This window comes from Mobula birostris, chromosome 17 (assembly GCF_030028105.1).
Source record: "Mobula birostris isolate sMobBir1 chromosome 17, sMobBir1.hap1, whole genome shotgun sequence".
NCBI lineage: Eukaryota > Metazoa > Chordata > Chondrichthyes > Myliobatiformes > Myliobatidae > Mobula > Mobula birostris.
The window spans coordinates 54,137,408-54,156,486 of NC_092386.1; the positions used below are offsets into that span (position 1 = coordinate 54,137,408).

A 19,079-nucleotide genomic window follows, 5' to 3' on the forward strand; every position below is an offset into this window, starting at 1 on the left:
TATCCAAGTCCTTCAGACATTGAATATTGTCATAAGGTTGAAGGGAAAGCAACGTGATCTCTTGCAAAACACGAGACCTGATCTCAGTCTTCAGTTTTCTGCCTAGATGTGGATTAAGATGGCCCACTTAACACACTTTAGACAGTTTGTTTTGCTTTCCCACTGCTCGTCACTTGCCAGTTGGTTACTGTATAATTTAGACAGTACAACAGCACAGTCTTATTTCATTCAATCAAAACATGGTAGATTGTTTTGCTATGTTTAGGACCAGAATATTTAAGGTGAAATAATACTGACTTCCTATATTTTGTACAACGATTGGTGATGTCACTTCCTGAGCTTGCAGCTGCTTATCTCAGATATATTTCGATTTACTTGCATGTGGTTTTGCATGAGGCAGGAAGAATGGTTTTGTAACCACTACTTCTTCTCGCAGACTTCACTGAGTAAGGTTTTTATTAGCTTGAAGACGCCATTTTATGAAGGTAGACGTTTCCACTCACTTATCAGGTATGAAACATTCTGCCAATTGCAGATAGTTAATGCAACCTTAATTTTAAGCGGTCTTCAGAAGTGCTTACATGTTTTGATGCCATATAGAAGCTATCTTCTCTGTTTCATATCCCTGATCTGGTCTAATATTATCCTTCCTTTATACTGTGAAAGCAATGCTGCAAAAAAACATATGTTAAATGATCTCTCATCATTCTTTGAGTTTATTGTGGTGTATGTTAAGGCGAGTTACATTTAACTGTGCTTCACAATTTTGTCTGAGCATTAAAATGATCAGCTACTGTTGGAAATCAATTGATTTGCTCTTGACAATATGTTAATTTACTTATTTTTGAAACAACTGATTAAATGCAACTTCTCGACTGTGGTTACAAGAGCAGTACTTAAAATTCAAAATGAAAGCATGTTTATCAATGTTGCTGTTTAAAGGCCAGGCCTTAAAACTACTTGATTTTTTCCACATGATTTCTACTTAGTGCAATTTGAATTCCTTGATATATTTAATAATTCTGAATTAGATTGACAGAGCAGAACTTAAAATAGTTGCAAACTATAATGGTGTTGAGGATATTTACTGTAAGGAAACTGCCCAATGTGTATGTTGCTTGATTTGGCTTGAGAAATGCAGGCCATTGGATGGAACATTTTGGTGATCAAGGAAAGAGTCGATAGACAGAAAAGATCTAAAGGTGAAAGAAGGAGTTTATAAGCATGCTTTCAAAGACAGAATTCGTGAAAACAAAACTGTATCCCATTACCCTTCTATTAATTTTGGAAACGATATAGGATTTGCTCTCCTTCCATAGTTATAACCCATTGATTATATCTGTTTCACAGTTGGTGAAAACTAACAAGAGAGATGAATTTAACTTTCTATTTCTAAATTGAATGCTGCTTTACCAAGTTAGAAGATAATTGTAATAAATGTGAAAGATTAAATATGTAAATAGAATGGTTATCCGTGGGCTGTAAAACAAGGTCTGGGGAGAGATTATTCTGCTATATGACTGACTGAATTGAAAATAGTATTGAAGATAATATTTTGTTTTTATTGTACAAATATACATTTAAACGACTAGTTCTGAAGAAGGGTCTTGGCCTGAAATGTTGGCTGTTTATTCATTTGCATCGATGCTGCCTGACCTGCTGAGTTCCTCCAGCATTTTCTGTGTGCCCCTTTGGATTTCTAGCAACTGCTGACTTCCTCCTGTTTATTATATTTCATACTTTGCATTTCTGATTGTATGATTGATAAATTGGACAGAGTGCTCAATTCCTTTCCCCTTATTAGAGGTGAATAAAACTAGTGGATATTGATCTAGGATGAGGGATCTGAGATGTGGAGGTAATTTGAGGGGAACTCTTTTCACCCAGTGTTCCTGGAGTGAGTACTACTGGATAAAATGGTAGAAACAAAGTCATTGACAGCATTTAAAAGATGTCTAGATGAGTACATGAATTGCCTAGGCATTGACAGCTATGGGACCAGGTGCTGGAATATGCATCTGATGTATTCAAGAAACCTAGAAGCCCCAGTGCTCTACTGCAAGCCACAGAGGTCTGCAGAGCTCATGAAACAAAATCGAAAGACATAAGCAGTTATGTTTTAAATCAATGATTTTTCATAGTAAATGGGCCATTGGTTGCCTTCAGCATCTCTCAGGATGATCTTTTGTGTGCTGATCTATGTATTTTAGGACTGGCTAAAGTAATTATTGATTTGCCTGATAATTATTGGTGGGTTAAACAATTTGTATGGGATGCTACTTATATTATAAATTATACCATAATTTATGTTGCTTTGGTATCCTTCATGTGCAGATTGTACTGAAAAGTCCACTGCAGCCCAATAAGAATTCCTGCCTAATCTCACTGTATTGCGCTTGATTGCAATAGGCCCATTTCTTCCCAGTGGAAATGCTTGTACCTGCTGTTCAGAGTACTGAAATTGCATTGGAAAATTTGTGGTATCATTAGGCAAGTAGAAAATGAGGTTGTGTTTCCTGATGACCATTGTCTTAGACTGATTGATCAGCTGGTAAATTGGGCTCAGCAATGGAGGTGGAATTTAAGTGACAAGTGTGATGTGATGCATTTGGGATATCAGGCTGTGGTAAATCAAGGCAGCTGGACTTGCTGTGTTGTCTAGAATAATGTTTCGTCATTCATCCGAGAGGCATCTTCAGTTCTGATCCATGGTGGGTAGTTTTCCGGCTTATAAACTCTGTGAGTTGTTTAAAGGTATAGCAATCCCATGAGGAACGTTAAGAGCCGTAGAGGTAATAAGAGGGACATGAGTCTTATCTTTACACAAATGGAAGTGTGAATTGTGAAGACACCAGGGTAGAGATGTTAGGACTGCAATGTAAGTAGCTGATAGTAGATGCACACATTTTGCACAGGGAGAACAGGTGGTTTGAAAGAAGGTTAAAGAAGCCATCTCTGGAAAACCCGTCCCTGAACAGAGTGGGTGAGGGACGGGTAACTCCACCTATCAGCTACTTACAGAGCAGTCCTAACATCTCTACCTCAGTGTCTCCACAACAGTTCAGACTTCCATTCATGCAAAGATAAGACTAATGGCCCTCTCATTACCTCTACCACTCTTAATGACACCCATGTGATTGCTATACCTTCAAACAACTCACAGACTTTATAAGCCGGAAACTACGCACCATAGATCAGAACTGAAGAAGCCTCTCGGATGAGTGGCAAAACATCCTTTAAGCAACACAGCAAGACCAGTTGCCTTGATTTACTGCTGCTTGATATACAATGATGACCTTGGATGACTGAGAACCTTCATGATGCATTTGGGAACTTATTTAAGAATAGGACAATCACAATGTCCGAGGAGAAAAGGGACCTCAGTGTACAAGTCTGAAGATCCCTGAAAATGGCAGCACAGTGGTAGTTTAAAAAAAGGCATATACAGTATATTGCTTGCCTTCATCAGCATAGGACATAAAATATAAAGGCAGGGAAGTTATGGTACACGCAAACACAAGGAAATCTGCAGATGCTGGAAATTCAAGCAACACACACAAAAAGTGTTGGTGAACGCAGCAGGCCAGGCAGCATCTATAGGAAGAGGTACAGTCGACGTTTCGGGCTGAGACCCTTTGTCAGGACTAACTGAAAGAAGAGATAGTAAGAGATTTGAAAGTGGGAGGGAGAGAGGGAGATCCGAAATGATAGGAGAATTCAGGAGGGGGAGGGATGGAGCTAAGAGCTGGAAAGTTGATTGGCAAAAGGGACACGAAGCTGGAGAAGGGGGAGGATCATGGGACGGGAGGCCTAGGGAGAAAGAGAGGGGGAGGGGGGAACGCCCAGAGGATGGGCAAGGAGTTATAGTGAGAGGGACAGGGGGAGAAAAAAGAGGCAAAAAAGGGGGGAAAGAAAACATAATAAATAAAGAAAGAAATAAGGGATGGCGTATGGTACAGCTTTGTAAAATGTTGGTGAAGCCACATCTAGAATATTACGTGCTCTCTGGTGTTGCCACAGTTTAGAAAGGATGTAAGTGCTTCAGCGAGGATGCCAAGATGATTGACTGGGGTGTTACCTATGATGGAGTGTCTTCGTTAAAAGGAGAGGGAGAGAGAGAGACTGAATAGACAGTGCTTGTTTCCATGGAGCCGAGAAGACCGAGGAGGAAAATAACATAGATGTATGAAATTATGAGGAACATAGACAGGGCAGACAGAGTAAGCTTTTATCATTGCAACAGCATCTGTTACCAGATAACAGGTTTAAGATAAGGAATGAAAGGTTAATAGGGGTCATAGGAACTTTCATACACAGGGTAGTTGGAGCTCGAAATGCGCTGCTTGTGGGGGTGCTGAAGGCAGAGGCAATAACAAGATTTAAGGGGCATGCACATGCCTTGAACCACCAAGGCATTGAAGGCTACTGATTAAGGGTTAGAAAACAGGACCTGTGTAGTGAATATGGTGGTTGGCATGGAGAGGGTGGACGAAAAGGCTAATTTCTGAGCTGTCGGAATCTGTGAGTCTAATATAGGGAAAGGAAATTGCCTTATAAACTCACGAGAAAGCATAGGCCATCAACTTTTTGCTGTTGATGTTTCTGTAGCAGGCAATTTCTTTTTTACGAGGTTGAGTTGCTAGCTCGACGCTCAACCCAGCACTAAAACTGTGAGCTTTTGAGCAATTGTTTATAGCTTGTTGCCTTGGGGCAAGGCTTCCTCCTGTCTCCATGCCAAGCTGTTTGTCTGGTGTGCCCCTAGTCCAGTATTTCATTGCAAACCTGGCTCACTGCTCCTCGGTAGGGCCCAGAGCAACATGTGCGAGCACAGAAAGCTGCTGGGCTCACCAAACCGCTTCTGACAGCCAATCTGTCCCTGATCTTGTCCTTGCCCTTAATTGTCCCAGTTGCCTGCACCCAAGCCTCACAGGCTGTCAAAGTTGTCTGTTGATAAGGAATATTCTACATTCATAAACTGGAATTTGGAATTGAAATTGGTTCATCCAAGATACAGTGAAAAGCTTGTCTTGCTTATTGTTCATCCAGATCAAATAATTACACAATGTATTGAGGTAGAACAAAGTAAAATAATAACATAGTCATAGTCATACTTTCTTGATCCCGGGGGAAATTGGTTTTCATTACAGTTGCACCATAAATAATTAAATAGTAATAAAACCATAAATAGTTAAATAGTTAAACAGTAATATGTAAATTATGCCAGGAAATAAGTCCAGGACCAGCCTATTGGCTCAGGGTGTCTGACCCTCCAAGGGAGGAGTTGTAAAGACGCCCTGAGTTAGAGACTGGTAAGACACTGATAGGCTGAACTGCAGGGAAAATATGCCAGCTTAGAGAGAAAATAAGTCAAGCTTAATATTGTAAAGGAATAGCTTAAATAATTCTAGTTTGTCTGGTGGCAGGATGCCACATCTTTGGTTTGTACTGAGGACGTTTACCAAATGTGTCAACTAGAATAGTTTCAGATTCGCTCACAAATCCATCTACTCTGGCATCGATACCAGAGAAGACTATCTAGTTTGGAGCTGACTATACACTCGCTCAAAATTAACTTAAAATAAAAATCAACTAAAATCACTCCCATAGTGAGGGATCATGGTCAATTGACCTCTCCTGGAGTCTCAAACCACTTAGTGCAGAATTAACCAGAGGATAAGTAAAACCTGATAACTTTAAATCTGCTGCGTCGTAATATGCCACAGTGCTCTGTTGTTATGCTTATATCATCTGACTGGTTTGCAGTTATTTAAAAATGTGATGGAGACTCTGGTTCGGTTTCATTTTCACTCAGGCGCTGGTTTGCTAAATGCAACAGTGAATCAAAGTGCTGTTACATGAGGTGAAGGCACGGTAAAATACAAGAACCTCAGAAAACCTTATCACAAGCCAGTGTCTTTACTCCTGCACCACTGATCTAACTGCAGAACTAAATCTTTGTTCTAATTGTACAATGAAAGAAACTGAAAGAAAACATGTATTCATTGACATGTTCCCACGTCTGATGCAATGCTTTGAGCATCATGCCTTGCACTATCATACACTGATGCCTAGAATCTGCTTTGCAGCAGATGCACCCTCTCAAGTTGTGATAGCTTGTTGCTCTGCAGGAGGTTTTGGTTTTGGGATGGCTTACAGCCAAGTCACAAATTACCTGAGTAACACACACAAAATACTGGAGGAACTCAACAAGTCAAGCAGCATCAATGGAAATGGATAAACAGTAGAAGTTTCAGGCCAAGACCCTTCATCAGAACTGAAAGGAAGGGGGAAGATGCAAGAATAAGAAGGTGGGGGGAGGACAAAGAGTACAAGCTAGAAGGTGATAGGTAAAGCCAGGTTGGTGGGAGAGGAAGGGATGAAGTAAGAAGCTGGGAGCTGATAAGAGGAAGAGGTAAAGGGCTGATATGAATGCCTGATCAACTTACTGGATCTTAGTTCACTGGGTAACTTTGTAGTAGGCTTTTGTTAAACATTTCTAGTGCAGCCTGAATTTTGGATGTGTTGAAAACCTTGGCCCTGAGCTACCAAAGCACAAAAATCATATCAAAAGTCCCTGTGAAATCTCTTCTTGCATTCCAAAAAAAAAACAAACTGCACATATTTAGGGGAGATTACAGATGTTAATGCCTCATAAGATTCACCCTTAATCTCTCTGAACACCCTTTCCACAGGCACCACGGTTTGACAATAATTTCTTTTTGTGAAAGTTAAGGAGCTATCATTTTGAAGCACTGTAGTCCTTCCCACTATTCTATTGGGCAAGGAGTTCAAGGTTTTAAATCCAGAAGTAACAAATGACCAGTGATATATCTCCAAATGTGGACGGTGTGCAGTTTGGAGGGGAACTGCAAGTAGTGGTGTTCCTGTACACCTGAAAGTTTTATCTATCTAGTAGGTGGTACTTGCAGGTTTGTTAGATGCTGTCAGAGAAATGCTAATGACAGTGGAACTTGTTATAGTTGATACACTACTGCCAATGTGCACCATTGGTGAAGGTACTTGTTCTGGTAGTAATGGTGGTATGCCTATGCCACTCAGTAAGCTACTCCTACTTGGGAGGAGTTCACATATTGTACAAGCAAGGACCAATTAAAGTTCAGCTGAATAGCCTGCCTGCTGCTGGTGTCCTCGTGATCTCTGCGCTCTTCCTCATAAGGAACGGAACACAGTGTCACAAGTGGCTGATCATTGGTAAGTTCAGGTTACAGACCAAAGTAGGTCCCCACCAAGACAGAGTCTTTTGTAGATATCTATGAAAAATATCCAAAGTCTATCAACCTGGGCTGCCTATGCTAGTTTGCCAAGTGAATTGAGGCTTGGCCAGGGTTGCTAGGCAATGCTTTCGAGCTGCACCCGAAAGTGGATACATTTTGTGGGTCGCTAGCCTGGTGAATTGTCCAGAGACAGAGGCATGGCAGAGAAGTCAGTCAAACTCTCAGTGAGAGAGAGAAAAAAAAAGACTTTAATAGTCCAAATAAATAAAATAGTAAATAAACAAACAGAAAATAGAGCAAATAACTGCAGTACCTATATCTTCTTATTAAAAGCCCACCTCCCCGAGACAACGAGACATTTAATTTATCTAAATCAGGGGTCGTTGAGAAATAGCTCAGATGCTTTGAAAGATGTAGGGTTGCAAGCACTCTCACTCAGACTTCAGAAGAGCATCAAATAAGCTCCCTGATATACTGCATGGTGGACAAAGCAGTGGGCATCAAGGGTGGATTAGGACTGACAGATGCTCAGGAAAAGGAATACAAAACGATAGAGGACAAATTCAAAGGATATTTCACAGGAAAATGAAATGTGATATATGAGAGGAAACAAGGTGCCGACAGAAAGAATGACAGTAGAGCTCAGCTCAAACAAAACAGACAAGGAGCAGGTAAAATGTCCGACTTCAGGAGATGCAGCAAGTCTCCGTTCCATGCCATAAGAGCACTGTCCAGCAGAAGAAGTAAAATGCAGCCAATGCAATAGAGTTGGCCATTATAAAAGCCAATGTCACTCAAAAACAGTTCTCCTGGAGGTCAAAGAAGACCGTGATTCAGAAGAAAAGAGAGCTCTCCTTGGGGCTTTAGATTCAAAGGCTGGTGTACTATGGTTCAGTTGCAAAATGAGGTAATGACATTCAAAATGGACACTGTGGCAGATGTCACAGCCATCCCAAATGTCTGTTCACAAAACTGACAAGGAAAACAGGCATTACACTAAAACCAACAAAGAAGACGCTCATGGGGCCAGGGAAACACAAGCTCACTGTGAAAGGAATGTTTACTACTTCCATCCGTAGAAAATGAGAAACAGTTAAAGCCCCACCTCCCCCTCGTACCCCATCTGTTACTTATTTTTATGCACACATTCTTTCTCTCACTCTCCTTTTTCTCCCTCTGTCCCTCTGAATATACCTCTTGCCCATCCTCTGGATACCCCCCTCCTTGTCTTTCTTCCCGGACCTCCTGTCCCATGATCCTCTCGTATCCCCTTTTGCCTATCACCTGTCCAGCTCTTGGCTCTATCCCTCCCCCTCCTGTCTTCTCCTATCATTTTGGATCTCCCCCTCCCCCTCCAACTTTCAAATCCCTTACTCACTCTTCCTTAAGTTAGTCCTGACGAAGGGTCTTGGCCTGAAACTTCGACTGCACCTCTTCCTACAGATGCTGCCTGGCCTGCTGCGTTCACCAGCAACTTTGATGTGTGTTGCTTGAACAGTTATAGGAGGATGTCTTTGTTGATCAGAATCTCTTCTCCATGCTACTGGGACGACATGCCATCGAGAAGCTGAACCTCATTGCAAGGTTGGATTTGCTAAACAATGTTCAGTGGCAGGAGAAGTTCCTGGAGTTGTTCACAGGCCTGGGGTTAATGGAAGAAGAGTACCTTATCCACTGAGGCCAGGAGTGATGCTCTCTGACCACAGCGAGGCATATACCAGTCCTATTGATGAACAAAGTCAAAGCTGAATTTGAGAGAATTAGACACTTAGATTAGATTATGAGGACACGCAGTCCTCTTTTATTGTCATTTAGTAATGCATGCATTAAGAAATGATACCATATTCCTCCGGTGTGATATCACAGAAACACAGGACAGACCAAGACTGAAAAACTAACAAAGACCACATAATTATAACATATAGTTACAACAGTGCAACAATACCATAACTTGATAAAGAACAGGCCATGGCACAGTAAAAAAGTTTAAAGTCTTTCGAATGTCCCACATCTCACGCAGACGGGAGAAGGAAGAAAATTCTCCCTGCCATGCCCAACCACAGCCCAACTCTGAGTCGTCCGAAAACTTCGAGCTCTGATCAGCCCTCCGACACCGAGTACTGAGCACCGTATGTATCCGAACGCTTCGACCTCAGCCTCGCTCGCCAGCCGCAGGCAAAGCCAGGGATTTTGGGGATCCCCTCCGGGGATTCTTGATTGCACAGTAGCAGTGGCAGCAAACCAGGTATTTCAGAAATTTCTCCAGATGTTCCTCTGTGCTTCTCACATCTGTCTTCATCAAATCAGAATTGTCCACGGTCCCTATTTAACAGATACGATATCATTTCACCGGAGAGCTGCGCGTGCTGCCATCTTCTCCTCCTGCCTTTGACATTGTAGCTAGAGTTAATGGACCTACTGACTGGTTTGCAGGCATTGTTCTTGTTCTCAATCCAGTTGGTACAGTGAAGATCTATGTTGATCTAACAAAACTGAATAACGCAGTGAGATGGGAGAAGTTTATTCTACCCTCTGTTGGATATGCTGAGTGGGGCAAAGTTCTTCACCAAGCTAGATGCAAAAATCAGGGTTCTGGCAACCTTTATGACACCATATGGATGCTATGCCTTCCTTTTAGCATTTGAACGGCCCCTGAACTCTTTCAGATGAGGATAAACCAAATTTTGGAGGGACTAGAAGGGGTAGTCTGCCACATGGACAATGTATTCATCTTTGGAAGCTCAAGTGAGGAACATGACAAAAGAGTGGAAGCTGCCTTGGAGAAACTGAAGCAGCTGGAATCAACCTGAACAAAAATAAATGCAAATTTGCAAAGTTGGGGGTGAAGTTCTTAAGCCACCAACTCTCCTCAGAACAAATGCAACCAGATTCAGACAAAATGTCAGGAGTTCAGAACACGGAATAACCTACAAATGTATCAGAGATCTGCAGTTTCCTTGGCATGGTAAACCAGCTAGGAAAGTTCATTCCAGATTTGGCAGAGAAAACAAAGCCAGTACATGACCTCCTCTCTCAGAGAAATGTTTGGTACTGGGATGCATCACAGGAGAAATCATTCTTATCACTTAAAATAGAGCTTATCTCTCCACCAACATTGGCATTCTTTGATCCGAACAAAGCAACCAAGGTTTCAGCAGATGCCTCTTCCTTTGGCCTAGGGGGTGTGCTCATGCGATACTGCAGTGGTGTATGGAAATCGGTGACGTATCCATCAAGAGCACTGGCTTCAACTGAACAGCATTATGCCCAAATAGAAAAGGAAATGCTGGCTCTCATGTGGGCTTGTGAAAGCTGCAGCTTTACTTGATAGACACTAAGTTCCTACTTGAAACAGACCACAAGCCACTTGTCAGCCTCCTCAGCTTGAAACACTTGGATGACTTGCCTCCACATCTGCAAAGATTCAGAATGAGGCTTATGCAATACTGTTATGACATTGAACATGTCCCCAACAGATCTTTCACTATACTGTGCCCTCTGTCAAGGATGCCATCCAAAAGTGAGTGGACGAAAACTGACTCCACCCTCATGGAAGATATCAACATCTACTTAGCTCAGATATGTGAAAGCTTTCCTGCATCACATAGTAAACTGGATGAAATTCACGCTGAGTTGAAACAGGATCAAATCTGCAGCAAGGTCATGCAACACCGTGAGCATGGATGGCCAAGCTGTTCCAAAAGGAGCTCACAAACTCAGACCTTACTGGCATGAAAGAGACACACTCACCATTCCTGATGGCCTGTTGCTAAAGTGTTCCAGACTCCTCATTCCTGCTTCTATGCACACCAAAATCTTCAGTCAAATTCACCAAGGACATCAAGGCATCAAAAAAGGTCACCTAAGAGTAAGGCAATCTGTGTGGTGGCCTGGTCTGAGCACACAGCTGGGAGATTATGTAAGGCCAAGAGAAGCATGCAGAAAACTGCACAAAAATCATGCTAAACCTCTCTGTTTCACAGAATTCCCAGACCTTCCTTGGCAAATTGCAAGCACAGACATCGTTGAGCTGAGAAGATTCAAATACCTTCTCGCAGTGGATTACTACTCATGGAACATTGAGGTGTCCAAGCTGTCTTCTACATCCTCAGCAGCACCTGAAAGCTGTATTCACTCGCCACGGAATACCAGATTCACTTGTGTCAGACAACAGTCCACAATTCAGTTGCTCAGAGTTCAAAGCCTTTGCTAGGGACTATCAGTTCAAACACCAGACAAGCAGTCCACAGTACCCACAGGCTAATGGAGAAGAGGAAAGAACTGTGCAAACTGAAGGGAAAAGACCCCTACAATGCACTACTACCTTATCGCTTCACGCCTCTTGTGAATGGCTACAGTCCATCGGAGCTGTCAATAGCTGGAGACTAAGAGCAAGCCTGCCCATTTTTCCTTCCCTTCTCCAACCTCACTTGCTGCACTTAGATAAAGTGAGTAATTTTGAGACAACAGAACACAAAACAAACGAAGAGCATGCCTGATCTCAGACACAGAGCAAAATCTTTGTTGCTGCTCTGGAGTGGTGATACTGCTGAGGTTCCAAGCCAATCCTCCAGAACATCACAAGGAGAAATCAGGTGGAACAGGCCTGTGCTCATGTGCCTTCAAAGTCCACGAAAGGTAGAGGAAGAAATAAAGTGGGTTGATCCTTATGCCGAGGACCACTTACCTGAGGTGGACACACCTGCTGAAGAATCTCTATCTGCTCCAACACTTCCAGGAACCTATACCAGATATGATCATTTATCTGTTCCTCCATAGCTTAGGGCAATTGGCTATAGAGGCAGAATAATCCTCTCACTGTGCCGGAGTGTTCGGGTAGTCTAACCCTGATCTCCATTAGATTTACTGTTTTTAAAAAAGAGTTCTAATGTTGAAAACGTTTCACAAAATGAGACTGTTCTTTAAAAAAGAGGAAATGGTGAAAAAGAAGGAAAACAAAGAGAGTGAGAGACCATTAAAACAAAGAGAAACGTAGTTGTAATGTTGGCAGTTCTTTTTTTACATTCATGTAAGGAACATAATTTATGTTCTATGGGAAAGGTAAACTGAATTGCTCAATTTCAGTGATTATCATTTCAATGGAATTCTATGGACAAATAGTACATACCTTATTTTTCAAGAAGGGGAGTTGTTGTGATACTTAATAGCGGTACTCCAATGTCACTCAGTTAGCCACTCCCACATAGGAGGACTTCCTATACTGTTCAAGTAAGGATCAATAAAGTTCAGTTGAATATCCTGCAAAGCTGCCCTACAGGTGTGTCTGTGCACTCTCCCTCAATATTGAACACAACAGTACTGAATATTTAAGGAAGTGGATGGGATGTCAATCAATAAGCCAGCTATTTTGTCTGGGATAGAGTCAAGAGAAGTGAAGAGTATGCCATCATATTACTGATTTGTGACATGGAAGGTGTGCAAAGACTTTGCGTGTCAAGAAATGAGTCAGCCACCATTGGGTACCTAGCCTCTGGCCTGCTTGAAAACAATAGTGATGATGAGGCTGGATGACTTGAGTTCCTAGTCAATGGTGTCTCCAGAAGGATGATGGTGAGAAACTCAGTTAAAAGTCAAGAGTAGGTTGCTAAACCCTGTCTTGTTTGAGATAATCATTGGTTGGTACTCTTATTTGCCTCTTACGAACCCACACATGATTTACTTTGTAGATGAAAAAATAAGGTTCTTTGTTCAAATTTTCTTTATTGAACATGGTGCTGAAGGACACATGTTCACATATCACAGGCGGGTATAACATCCATTGAGTTTCTGTAGCAATTCCTTTTCTGTTGTTACAAACTTCCTGCCAGCTATCTCACATTCACCTGGCCTTCAATAGTGATTTGTGGCCCAGTAGCTGCTGATAAGTATATTCAGCATTATCAACAGTGTTGGAGTCAGAGGAATAACAGATTTTGTTCAATTCTGAATGAAATATTCCATTTAGTTTTGATATCCTGAGATAGAAAGAATGAAACAGAAAAGTGTGAAATGAGCTGAAGACATCTAGCTTTCGCTTAGTTAATGAGCCACAATCTGGAAAGTAGCAATGAGCAAGGGCAATAATAGTCATAGAAGATTTATTGCTGTATAAATACATTTTGCTATTTAGCTTATTGTAGGCACTAGCCACTTGTACTACTTACACATTTGAGAAGGTTATTTTATATCCTTGGTGTGTGGAAATTAGCAGTGTTAGTTCCCTTGTGAATATCTGCTATTTAATGCAGCAATATGCATAATGAATAGTATACTGATTAGATTAGATTAAATCACGAGTTTATTTTCATATACACCAGGGTGCAATAAAATGCCTTGTTTGCATGAAACTCACGGAGTAAACAGTATACATAGTAAATACAATAATGCAAAACAGCAGAATGATGCAAAGCAACACACACTAAATGCCGGAGGAACTCAGCAGGCCAGGCACCATCTCTGGAGAGGAATAAACAGTTGGAGGTTCAGGCCGAGACCCTACATCAGGACTGGAAAGGAAATGGGAAGAAGTTAGAATAAGAAGGTGGGGAAGGAGTACAAGCTGGCAGGTAATACATGAAACTAGGTGAGGATGATAGTGAATGGGCCGGGGGAGGGGAGAATGCAGTGATTGGTGGAAAAGGTAAAGCACTGAAGAAGAAAGAATCTGATAGGAGAGGACAGTGAACCATGAAAGACAGGGAAGGAGGAGGGCACCAAAGGGCGGTGAAGGGCAGGTGAGAAGAAGGGAAGGGGTAAGAGCAGAGCTAGAATGGGGAATGGGAAAAGAGAGAAGGGGATGGCGGGGGAGAAATTACTCAAAGTTAGAGAAATTGATGTTCATGCCATCAGGTTGGAGGCTACCCAGACAGAATCCAAGATATTGCTCCTCCAACCTGAGAGTGGCCCCATTGTGACCGTAAAGGAGGCCATGGTGCAAAGGTAGTGCTATCTGAGGTAGTGCAAAATATGCCAAGGTGCCAATAGCAGATTAACTGACAGAGGTAGAGGTGAGAGTATCAGAACAAGGCAGCACTACTGGGAAGAGGCTGTCCTTGAGACTGCTCGTCCAGACTTTCAAGATTCCAGAAGGTGGAAGAGAAGAGAGGGAACGACTAGTGTCACAGGCATCCTTGATGATACTTCTAGCCTTTCTGAAGCAACACACTTTGAAGATGGACTGCGAGGAAAGAAGTGATGATAGCCCGGGCCGTCTAGGATCAGTTTGTCAGAAGCAGAGAGGATGCCGTACCACGTTGAGACAGAAAATAGTTTCTATAGTGCATCTGTGTAACTCTTGAGAGAATCCTCATGGACATATCAAATCTTCACAGACACCGATAAAAGTCAATATGCTGATGTGCTTTCTTGATTACTGCATCAGTATGAGGGACCAGGTGAGGTTGTTGGTGATATGGATGATAAGGAACTTGAAGCTCTTTAGCATCTCTTCACCAGATCCATTGATAAGGACAGGGACCACACACCCCCACTCACCCCACAGCCTTCAACTTCTAGGGTCAACAACCTACTGCTGAAGGTCAGTTTGTTGTGCTGACACCATGATACAAGCTTCACAATCTCTTTTCTGTCATCCCTCTCATCGTGATCAGCTGATAGCAGTGATGTCATCAGGGATCTTAAGGATCACAGTCGCACTGTACTTGGCCATGTAATCATCAGTATACATGGAACAGAGTAGGGTGCTTAGCACACAACCCTGAGGACCACCAATTTGAGGGTCAATGTGGATGAAGTGCTCTTACCTGTTCTAACCAACGGAAGCTTGCAGGTTTGGTAGTCTAGCAGGCAGTTGTAGTTGGGGCAACCAAGAGTTTAGAGATGAGCTTATTCAGTATCATGGTTTTAAAGAATGAGCTGTAATCAGTGTTTAGCTTCATAACATGTGTATCCTATTGTAGAGGCATTCCAGAGCTGAATGTAGTATAGGGGGAGATGGAGTCTTCCATAAACCTACTTGTTCCTATAACGTATAGGAAAAACAGAGCTCTAAATAATGTCAATAACTTTATTTTTAGAGCACTTTTCATACCAATGATCTAGTTCAAAGTGCTTTACAATGGGATAAAAGTGCAAACTTGAACATAAAATTTTTAAAAAGACTAAAAGATGTTAGTTAAAAGCAAGATTAAATAAATAAGTTTTGAACTTGGGTTTAAAAGACTGCATCCCTTATAGTTTTGGGTATTCAACTCCACAGTTTAGGAGCGGAGTTGAAAAAGCTGATTTGCCAATAATCTTTTGAGGGAGATTGCTTAAACTTAAGAGACCAGCAGAAGAAGACCTGAGAGCTCGAGTAGGATTATAAAATGAAAACTATTCTGTGATGTTTTAAAATTGATTCTTAGAAAGAAACCAGGAAGCCAATGCAGAGTAACCAGGACAGAAGTGATATATTCCCTTATCTTGATTTTGCATAGAAGTGTAGCAGTGACATTCTGAATTAGCTGAAGTTTGTCAATAGGCTGCTTAGGAAGGCCAATAAAAAGTGCATTGCAGTAATCTGGTCTATTCAATATAAAGGCATGAATTAGTTTTTCAAGAGAATTACATACCTTTGCAATATTTCTTAAATGTAGAAATACTGCTCTGGTAACTTTGAGGGATTTAAAATTCAAATCTGAATCAAGTATAACAGCTAGGCTAGTTACTTATGGATTTACAAGGGAAGCAAAGTTCCCAAGTTTATGAAGAAGTTTATTTCTTTTGGTGTATTTATTAATCAGCAAGGACAAATAAAAATAAGGTAGGGACGAGCGGAGCGACTATTGTGTGAGTGGGGAGGCTTTGACTCAACAGGCTGAGGTAAGGTAAGTTTTTGGCAAGTTTCTTTCTCATTCTTCATCTGTTAGTGCATAGTTTGTGCAGCGAGAATGGCTGCAGGGGCTGTGTTGTGATATGTGGGAATTCTGAAGGACTCCAGCCTCCCAGATAACCACATCTGCACTAGCTACACTGAGCTGCAGCATCTGTGTCTCTGGCATTGAGTTTGGAGCTATGGCTCGAAAGGGAAGGGGGAGGGGGGAGAGAAAGGACTGCAGTAGTGATAGGGGATTTCATAGAGGACTAGACATGAGATTCTGTTTACATGAAAGAGACAGTGAAATGGGACATTGCCTCCCAGGAGCCAGGGTCAAGAACATCTTGGACATTCTAAATGGAGGGAGAGTGAGCAACCAGAAGTCTTGGTACATATTAGCACTAATGACATAGGTGGGATAAGGGAAGAGGTCCTGGAGAGAGAACTTAGGATGATAGGTAGAAAGCTGGAAAGCAGGGCTTCCAGGGTTATAATCTCTGGATTAGTGCCTGTGCTACACACCAGTGAGGGTAAGAATAGGATGATTTGGCCGATTAATGCATGGCTGAGGAAATGGTACAGGGGGCAGTACTACAGATTTCTGGATCATTGGGCAATCTTCTGGGGAAGTATAACCTCTACAAAGTTCAAAAGTTCAAAGTAAAATTTATTATCAGATTACATACATGTCACCACATACAACCCTGAGATTCTTATTCTGCAGGCATCCTTAGCAAATCTAGAGAATCGAAAGCGTAAACATGATCTGTAAACTGTAAACATCAGGAACATTAAATTGTAAAGAAACTGTGCAAATGCAGATAATAAATAAATAGCAATAAATAATGAGCATGAAATAACAAGATAAATGTGTCCAAAAATGTGTGTAGTTATCCCCTTTTGTTCATGAACCTGATGATTGAGGGGTGGTAACTGTTCTTGAACCTAGTGGTGCGAGTCCTGGGGCACATGGCCTAAGTGGTGAGGATCTTTGATGATGGTTGCTGGTTTTCTACGGCAACGTTTCATGTAGAATTGCTCAGTAGTTGGGAGGGTTTTACTTGTGATATACTGGGCTGAATTCACTACCTATTGGAGGATTTTCCACTCAAAGGCATTGGTGTTCCCATACCAGGCTGTGATGCAGCCAGTCAGCACACTTTCCACCACACATCTATAGAAGTTTGCCAAGATTTTTGATGACATGCTGAATCTCCGCAGACTCCTGAGGAAGTAGGGGCACTGTCAAACTTTCTTCACAATTATATTTTTATAATCAGAATCAGAATCAGGTTTATTATCACTGGTATGTGATGTGAAATTTGTTAACTTAGCAGCAGCAGTTCAATGCAATACATAATCTAGCAGAGAGAGAAAAAAAAATAAATAAAATAAAACAATAATAAATAAGTAAATCAATTTCATATATTGAATAGATTTTTAAAAATGTGCAATAACAGAAATACTGTATATTTTTTTTAAAAAAGGGAGGTAGTGTCCAAAGCTTCAATGTTCATTTAGGAATCAGATGGCATAGGGGAAGAAGCTGTTCCTGAATTGCTGAGTGTGTGCCTTCAGGCTTCTGTATCTCCTACCTGATGGTAACAGTGAGAAAAGGGCATGCCCTGGGTGCTGGAGGTCCTTAATAATGGACGCTGCCTTTCTGAGACACCACTCCCTAAAGATGTCCTGGGTACTTTGTAAACTAGTACCCAAGATGGAGCTGACTAGATTTACAACCTTGTGCAGCTTCTTTCGGTCCTGTGCAGTAGCCCCTCCATACTTGACAGTGATGCAGCCTGTCAGAATGTTCTCCACGGTACAACTATAGAAGTTTTTGAGTGTATTTGTTGACATGCCAAATCACTCCAAACTTCTAATAAAGTATAGCCGCTGTCCTGCCTTCTTTATGACTACATTGATATGTTGGGACCCGGTTAGATCCTCAGAGATCTTGACACACGGGAACTTGAAGCTGCTCACTCTCTCCACGTCTGATCCCTCTGTGAGGATTGGTATGTGTTCCTTCATCTTACCCTTCCTGAGGTCCACAATCAGCTCTTTTGTCTTGCTGACGTTGAGTGCCAGGTTGTTGCTGCAGTACCACATCACTAGTTGGCATATCTCACTCCTGTACACCCTCTCGTCACCACCTGAAATTCTACCAACAATGGTTGTATCGTCAGCAAATTTGTAGATGCTATTTGAGCTATGCCTAGCCACACAGTCGTGTGTATACAGAGAGTAGAGCAGTGGGCTAAACACACACCCCTGAGGTGTGCCAGTGTTGATTGTCAACGAAGAGGATATGTAATCACCAATCCGCACAGACTGTGGTCTTCTGGTTAGGAAGTCGAGGATCTAACTGCAGAGGGAGATAAAGAGGCCCAGGTTCTGCAACTTCTCAATCAGGTTTGTGGGAATGATGGTATTAAATGCTAAGCTATTGTTGATGAACAGCATCCTGACATAGGTGTTTGTGTTGTCTGGGTGGTCTAAAGCTGTACGGAGAGCCATTGAGATTGCATCTGCCATTGACCTATTGTGGTGATAGGTAAATTGCAGTGGGTCCAGGTCCTTGCTGAAACAGGAGTTCAGTCTAGTCATAACTAACCTCTCAAAGCATTTCATCACTGTTGATGTGAGTGCTACCGGTCGATAGTCATTAAGGCAGCCCACATTATTCTTCTTAGGCACGGGTATAATTGTTGGTCCAGGACATAGTCCTCTGAGATAATGACACCCAGGAAGTTAAATTACTGACCCTCTCTACCTCTGATCCTATGATGATTACCGGCTCACGGACCTCTGGTTTCCCTCTCCTGAAGTCTACTATCAGTTCCTTGGACTTATTGACATTGAGTGAGAGATTGTTGTTATTATGCCACTCAGCCAAGTTGTCAATCTCTCTCCTGAACCCGAGGGGACCAATATCTTTGCATGCAGGTTTGCTGGAAACGTTGGGAGAGTTAAAACTAATTTGGTAGGGGGGATGGGAATCGGAATGATAAAGCTGAAGATGGGGC

General features: G+C 41.9%; 1 protein-coding gene across 7 annotated transcripts in view; it reads left to right on the forward strand.

Annotated features, from left to right (window-relative positions):
- Nucleotides 1–19,079, forward strand: part of dock8 (dedicator of cytokinesis 8) — a 256,091-nt gene that overhangs the window by 62,732 nt on the left and 174,280 nt on the right. Inside the window, exon 1 of one of the 7 annotated variants that reach the window (XM_072281734.1) lies at nt 399–510. The exons of 5 other annotated variants lie outside the window; for them this stretch is intronic. The gene's annotated coding sequence lies outside the window, so the exon portion shown is untranslated. Of the gene's footprint in view, nt 1–398; nt 511–8,784; nt 8,820–19,079 lie in introns of those variants that run through there. One more of the 7 variants, XM_072281736.1, reaches the window with a different exon arrangement.